The following is a 7,971-nucleotide window of genomic DNA, read 5'->3' on the forward strand; positions in this document are numbered from 1 at the left end:
CAGCGATTTTTATCGTGACTGCGACATCTTGGCGGACACATCGGGCAATTGACACAATTTTGGGACCATTGGCCATCGATGCTATAAAATTGCATTGATTACTGTAAAAATGTCACTGGCAGTGAAGGGGTTAACCACTAGGTGGCAGTGTAGGGGTTAAGTGTTCCTAGGGGAGTGGCTGTGTGACATCACACTGATCACTGCTCCCGATGACAGGGAGCAGACGATCAGTGTGCTGTCACTAGGCAGAACAGGGAGATGCTGTTTACATCGCCATCTCTCCGTTCTTGAGCTCCGCGACAACATCTCAGGTATCCCTGCGGCGATCGAGTCCCCGGGACCTGCAACCACGGTCACGGAGCTCTCAGCAGGTGAGCGCAAATTCAAAGTAAAGTACAGGTACGTTATTTTGCCCAGCCGTGCCATTCTGCCGACGTATATGTACAGGAGCGGGTTGGGAACTGGTTAAAACCTTATATGATATTTAGGATCCCAAGTTGAAGTTGATTGGATATAAGAGCCAAGAGTAAATTTGGGGAATATTATAACTTCCATCATATGAATAAAAAGTATATAGGATCTTTGATTAAAGTTGATGAAGAAGTTTAATTATCATTGTAATATTTAGTATAGCAGGTTAAGGTTGGTGAATAATAATTTCCATCATTATTGTGATATATTGTCCACAGGATATCAGGTTGACATTATTGAATAGTATGTACGAGCCGAGATTGAAGTTGATGCATAAAACAGAAGAAGTTTGATGATCATCGTGACATACGTTATATATACGTCAGAATAACGTTATGATATATGATATATAGGATCTTAGGCTCAGATTGGTAAATATACCTGCCATCATTTTAGTAATATATGGTACACGGGAGAGATTTAAGATAATTAATAATAGAAGTTTGATTGCCACAGTGATAGATGATCTATAGGAAGTCAGGTTGGCATTGGGGAGTAATATACGGTGCCTTGCAAAAGTATTCACCCCCCTTGGCTTTTTACCTATTTTGTTACATTACAGCATTTAGTTAAAAAAAAATGTAATCTGAATTATATGTGATGGATCAGAACATAATAGTCTAATTTGGTGAAGTAAAATTAGAAAAATATATACACAAAACTATTTTTCAGAAATAAAAAAATGATAATTGGCATGTGCGTATGTATTCCCCCCCCCCCCCCCCCCTTTGTAATGAAGCCCATAAAAAGCTCTGGTACAACCAATTACCTTCAGAAGTCACATAATTAGTGAAATGATGTCCACTTGTGTACAATCTAAGTGTCACATGACCTGTCATTACATATACACACCTTTTTGAAAGGCCCCAGAGGCTGCAACACCTAAGCAAGAGACACCACTAACCAAACACTGCCATGAAGACCAAGGAACTCTCCAAACAAGTAAGGGGCAATGTTGTTGAGAAGTACAAGTCAGGGTTAGGTTATAAAAATAATCCAAATCTTTGATGATCCCTAAGAGCACCATCAATTCTATCATAACCAAATGGAAAGAACATGGCACAACAGAAAACCTGCCAAGAGACGGCCGCACACCAAAACTCAGACTGGGCAAGGGGGGCATTAATCAGAGAAGCAGCACAGAGACCACAGCAGAGACTGGATGGAGTATCTGACAAAGTCATGACTTTCAGCAAAAAACAAAATGGCATGTTTTGAGTTTGCAAAAAACACATGTGGGAGACTCCCAAAATGTATGGAGGAAAGTGCTCTGATCTGATGAGACTAAAATTGAACTTTTTGGCCAAAGAAAATGCCATGTCTGGCACAAACCCAACACATCACCCAAAGAACACCATCCCATGGTGGCAGCATCATGCTGTGGGGATGTTTTTCAGCAGTTGGGACTGGGAAACTGGTCAGAGTTGAGGGAAGGATGGATGGTGCTAAATACAGGGATATTATTAAGCAAAACTTGTACAACTCTGTGTGTGATTTGAGGCTAGGACGGAGGCTCCCCTTCCAGCAGGACAATGACCCCAAACACACTGCTAAAGCAACACTTGAGTGGTTTAAGGAGAAACACATAAATGTGTTGGATTTTCTGCAGACAGCAGTCTGTTCGATTTTCCGATCGTTCCTACACAAGTCTGTCAGTCCAAACACGCATGCTCAGAATCAATGCTCACCAAACACAACATTAGCAGAAGGTGCCCAAAGGGTGGCGCTAAAGAGCTGAAAAAACATGTAGTACATCATTACTTTCGTGTGTGTTGGCTGACAATTGTGTGCCGTTTGTATGCAAAACAAGTTCTTGGATAACGCCCTTCGGACAAAGTCTGACATTTTGTCTGCGGAAAATCCGATTGTGTGTACGAGGCTTTAGACCCCATACACACTATTCCATTGTCTGCAGATTTACGAAAACCATGTAGTGCAAGGGCCTGCCTGACTGCATACAAATTGAAACTCCTAAGGTTTGACCTCATATTATATGGTTTTAGTAAATCTGAAGAAAATCTAATAGTGTGTATGGGGGGGGGGCATCATCCAAAGTGACTTGGAGCTGTGATAGCTGCAAAACGGTGGCTCTACAAAGTATTGACTTTAGGGGGGTGAATAGTTATTATGCACGTTGGCTTTTTCTGTTATTTTGTCCTTCTTGGGGGTTTGCTTCACAATAAAAAATAAATAAAAAAATAACACACACACACACCTTCAAAGTTGTGAGCATGTTCTGTAAATTAAATGATACAAATCCTCAAACAATCCATGTTAATTCCAGGTTGTGAGGCAACAAAAGGGGTGAATACTTTTGCAAAGCACTGTAACTAACATCATCGTAGTAATATTTGGTCTATATAGGATGTCAGATTGAAGTTGGTGAATAGTATAAAGTATCTTTGGGGTGTCAGGTTTGTTTTTATATACATTTTCCAAAGATTGATCCCCTTCCAGTAATATATGGGGTGTCAGGGTGACCCCCCTCCAGTCATATATGGGGGTGATCCCCCCCTCCTCCAGTCATATATGGGGGTGATCCCCCTCCTCCGGTGATATATTGGGGTGTCGGGGTGATCCCCCCTCCGGTGATATATTGGGGTGTCCGGGTGATCCCCCCTCCGGTGATATATTGGGGTGTCCGGGTGATCCCCCCTCCGGTGATATATTGGGGTGTCCGGGTGATCTCCCCCCAGTGCTATATTGGGGTGTCCGGGTGATCTCCCCCCAGTGCTATATTGGGGTGTCCGGGTGATCTCCCCCCAGTGCTATATTGGGGTGTCCGGGTGATCTCCCCCCAGTGCTATATTGGGGTGTCCGGGTGATCTCCCCCCAGTGCTATATTGGGGTGTCCGGGTGATCTCCCCCCAGTGCTATATTGGGGTGTCCGGGTGATCCCCCAGTGCTATATTGGGGTGTCCGGGTGATCCCCCAGTGCTATATTGGGGTGTCCGGGTGATCCCCCAGTGCTATATTGGGGTGTCCGGGTGATCCCCCAGTGCTATATTGGGGTGTCCGGGTGATCCCCCTCCCCCAGTGCTATATTGGGGTGCCTGGGTGATCCCCTCCCCCAGTGCTATATTGGGGTGCCTGGGTGATCCCCCTCCAGTGTTTAATTGGGGTGCCTGGGTGATCCCCCTCCAGTGTTTAATTGGGGTGCCTGGGTGATCCCCCTCCAGTGATATATTGGGGTGAGTGGGTGATCCCCCCTCCAGTGATATATTGGGGTGCCTGGGTGATCCCCCCCCTCCAGTGATATATTGGGGTGGCTGGGTGATCCCCCCCCCTCCAGTGATATATTGGGGTGCCTGGGTGATCCCCCCCCCTCCAGTGATATATTGGGGTGCCTGGGTGATCCCCCCCCTCCAGTGATATATTGGGGTGCCTGGGTGATCCCCCCCTCCAGTGATATATTGGGGTGCCTGGGTGATCCCCCCCCTCCAGTGATATATTGGGGTGCCTGGGTGATCCCCCCCCTCCAGTGATATATTGGGGTGCCTGGGTGATCCCCCCCCTCCAGTGATATATTGGGGTGCCTGGGTGATCCCCCCCTCCAGTGATATATTGGGGTGCCTGGGTGATCCCCCCCTCCAGTGATATATTGGGGTGCCTGGGTGATCCCCCCCCCTCCAGTGATATATTGGGGTGCCTGGGTGATCCCCCCCCCCTCCAGTGATATATTGGGGTGCCTGGGTGATCCCCCCCTCCAGTGATATATTGGGGTGCCTGGGTGATCCCCCCCCCTCCAGTGATATATTGGGGTGCCTGGGTGATCCCCCCCCTCCAGTGATATATTGGGGTGCCTGGGTGATCCCCCCCCCTCCAGTGATATATTGGGGTGCCTGGGTGATCCCCCCCTCCAGTGATATATTGGGGTGCCTGGGTTATCCCCCCTCCAGTGATATATTGGGGTGTCTGGGTGATCCCCCTCCAGTGATATATTGGGGTGCCTGGGTGATCCCCCTCCAGTGATATATTGGGGTGTCTGGGTGATCCCCCTCCAGTGATATATTGGGGTGCCTGGGTGATCCCCCCTCCAGTGATATATTGGGGTGCCTGGGTGATCCCCCTCCAGTGATATATTGGGGTGTCTGGGTGATCCCCCTCCAGTGATATATTGGGGTGTCTGGGTGATCCCCCCTCCAGTGATATATTGGGGTGTCTGGGTGATCCCCCCTCCAGTTATTTATTGGGGTGTCTGGGTGATCCCCCCTCCAGTTATATATTGGGGTGTCTGGGTGATCCCCCTCCAGTGATATATTGGGGTGTCTGGGTGATCCCCCCTCCAGTGATATATTGGGGTGTCTGGGTGATCCCCCCTCCAGTGATATATTGGGGTGTTTGGGTGATCCCCCCTCCAGTGATATATTGGGGTGCCTGGGTGATCCCCCCTCCAGTGATATATTGGGGTGCCTGGGTGATCCCCCCTCCAGTGATATATTGGGGTGTCTGGGTGATCCCCCTCCAGTGATATATTGGGGTGTCTGGGTGATCCCCCTCCAGTGATATATTGGGGTGTCTGGGTGATCCCCCTCCAGTGATATATTGGGGTGTCTGGGTGATCCCCCTCCAGTGATATATTGGGGTGTCTGGGTGATCCCCCCTCCAGTGATATATTGGGGTGTCTGGGTGATCCCCCCTCCAGTGATATATTGGGGTGTCTGGGTGATCCCCCCTCCAGTGATATATTGGGGTGTCTGGGTGATCCCCCCTCCAGTGATATATTGGGTGCCTGGGTGATCCCCCCTCCAGTGATATATTGGGGTGCCTGGGTGATCCCCCTCCAGTGATATATTGGGGTGTCTGGGTGATCCCCCTCCAGTGATATATTGGGGTGTCTGGGTGAAGTTTGCAGTGGACTGTCCCCTATACAGTATAATGGGAGGTGTGGGGTCACGTTGTCATCACATACATGCATCCCGCACCCATCCCCCCCGCACATGGCTGTGATTAACCCCCCACACGTCGCCTCCCCCCCTCCTCCTCCCTCCCCGTTGTCGCACCGTGCTCACTCACTCACCCGGCCGCATGCAGCTCTCCGCACTCCTTTGTCTAATCATCGGTGATCCCGGGATGACACCGGCTCCCCTCCGAGACACCCACCACCATGGATCCCGCTCCCCCCACACCGCGCTTCTGGCCCTGCGATCCGAGACGTCACCAATCCCCAGCACTGGCCGCTGATTGGAGCAGACGCTCGATGTCTCCAGTAGAACTCTACAGGAGGCGTGGCTCGGAGACTGCACCATCAGCGCCCGGCCTGTGAGCCGCAGCGCCATCTAGTGTCTCTATAGAGGTCTAGCGGCGAACAGAAAGAACACAAGGCGAGGAAATGAGAAGCGAAAAGAACAATGCGGAGTATACATGGAGTCACGTGATCCCCGGGGATGTGTGCTTAACCATTTCATCACCGGATCTTCCCCCATACATGGGCTTGGTGCACCCTTCCTATACCAGAGACTCGGGGCTGCTAGTGCATGATTAACCCTTTCATTGCTGGCAGGTCTTATGAGATAGTGCATGAATAACTGGGGACTGGACATGATTAACCCTTGTATGGCTAGTATCCCCTGATGGAGCGCACAATTAACCCTTTCATTGCTGGCAGATCCCTGGTGGCTATACACAATTAACCCTTTCATTGCTGGCAGATCCCTGGTGGCTGTACATAATTAACCCTTTCATTGCTAGCAGATCCCTGGTGGCTATACACAATTAACCCTTTCATTGCTAGCAGATCCCAGCTTGATGTGCATTGTTAACCCTTTCATGGCTAGAAGATCCCTGTTGGAAGTGTGTGATTACCCATTTCATTGCTGGCAGATCCCTGGCGGCCGGACATGACTTAATGCCGCACACGCACTTTGATTTTTGGACGTCATTTGTGTCACGACAACCGATTATCCGCAAATCTTACTGTTAGTACCGTGCTTTCGACAGCCGATTTCACTTTTTCGTCATACAAAATCTGGATGTGCAGACTATATTATTTTTGTCGGATGACAACTCAACGTCCGATTTTCAATTCATTATTATGGCTTTTGTACGAAAACAATCGTAAGAGCCGAACTACGCATGCTCAGAAAGGAAAGAATACATACAAAACTATTCACCACGTTACGTCACTTCTGACGTTGTATTCTGTCAAACGAAAATTCTCGTACTGTGAGTAATCTCTTCACTTTCGACATGAGACTAGCATGCCTCAAAAATCTGACATTTGGTCGTCCGAAAATCAAAGCGTGTGTACGAGGCTTAACTCTTTCATTGTTTGGAGATCCCTGGTGGTTGTATATAATTAAGCCTTTCATTGTTATTAGATCCCGGGTGGAAGACGTACATGAATAACTCTTTCATTGCTAGCAAAACACTGGGGGCTGGACATGGTTAACCTTTTTTATGGCTAGTAGTTCCTTGATGGAGGTGTATGATTAACCCTTTCATGGCTAGTAGATCCCTTGGTGGCTAGACATGATGAACACTTTCATTGCTTGGAGATTCTCGTTGGCTGTATATAATTAACCCTTTCATTGCTAGCAGATACCTGATAGAAATACACAATTAACCCTTTCATATCTAGTGCATCCCATATGGAAGTGCATGATTAACACCTTCATGGCTAGTAGATCCCTGGTAACTAGACATTATTAACCATTAAGCAAATTCCTGCAGGCTGGCCATAATTATTCAAAGCTGCCAGATTCCTGATGGAGGCATACAGTTAACCCTTTCTCTGCTAGCAGATCCCTGGTGGTGCGACATAAATAACCCTTCCATTGCTAGCAGATCCCTGGTGGAAGTGCATGATTAACCCTTTCACAGCTAGCAAATTCCTGTTGGCTGGACATAATTAACCACTTCATTGCCATCCGATCCCAGATGGAAGCACACGGTTAGCACTTTCTTTGCTAGCATATTCTTGGTGGCTGGACATGATTAACCATTTCATTGCTAGCAGATCCCTATTGGAATTGCACAATTAACCCTTTCATTATTAGCAGTTCCTGGTGACTGGGCATGATAAACTCTTTCATTGCTAGTAAATCTCTGTTAGAAGTATATGATTAACTCTTTAATTCCTAGCAGATCCCTGGTGGAAGTGCAGGGTTAACCCTTTAATTGCTAGCAGATCCTGAGTACCTGGACATGATTACCATTTTTCTGATCAGCTGTTTTCTGAGAGAGGTACACATTTAATGACAACAATAACAGTAGTCTTAATGAATAATGACTACTCTTTAACAGGGTTTTTTGTGTCAGGAGTGGGAAGCATTGGCCAATAACATGATTGACTGTCAAAGTTCTCACATGTTCAGGAGCTAGGGTTGCCACCTCCTCCCTTTAAACCCAAACACATAATAATTACATAGGTTTTATGGCTAATTTACGGCAGATATGGCACTAAGTGAGGGACTAAGTGGTATTGGTGTGGAGAACAAAAGAACGAACAGACAGATGGATGAACGAACAAACGAACGGGGCTCTGTTCATTGCTATTAG

The 7,971-nt window shown here is 47.6% G+C and overlaps 1 protein-coding gene across 2 annotated transcripts in view; it reads right to left on the minus strand.

The window, feature by feature from the left end:
- ZNF518B (zinc finger protein 518B) overlaps window positions 1–5,695 on the minus strand; it is a 57,397-nt gene extending 51,702 nt beyond the window's left edge. For both annotated transcript variants that reach the window (XM_077477783.1, XM_077477782.1), the window contains exon 1: window positions 5,492–5,695. The gene's annotated coding sequence lies outside the window, so the exon portion shown is untranslated. The remainder of the gene's footprint in view (window positions 1–5,491) is intronic.
- Between the last annotated feature and the right edge of the window lie 2,276 nt (window positions 5,696–7,971).

Source organism: Lithobates pipiens, unplaced genomic scaffold (assembly GCF_037356315.1).
Source record: "Lithobates pipiens isolate NorthernLeopardFrog02 unplaced genomic scaffold, aLitPip1_a1.2 Scaffold_13, whole genome shotgun sequence".
In the NCBI taxonomy this organism is placed as follows: domain Eukaryota; kingdom Metazoa; phylum Chordata; class Amphibia; order Anura; family Ranidae; genus Lithobates; species Lithobates pipiens.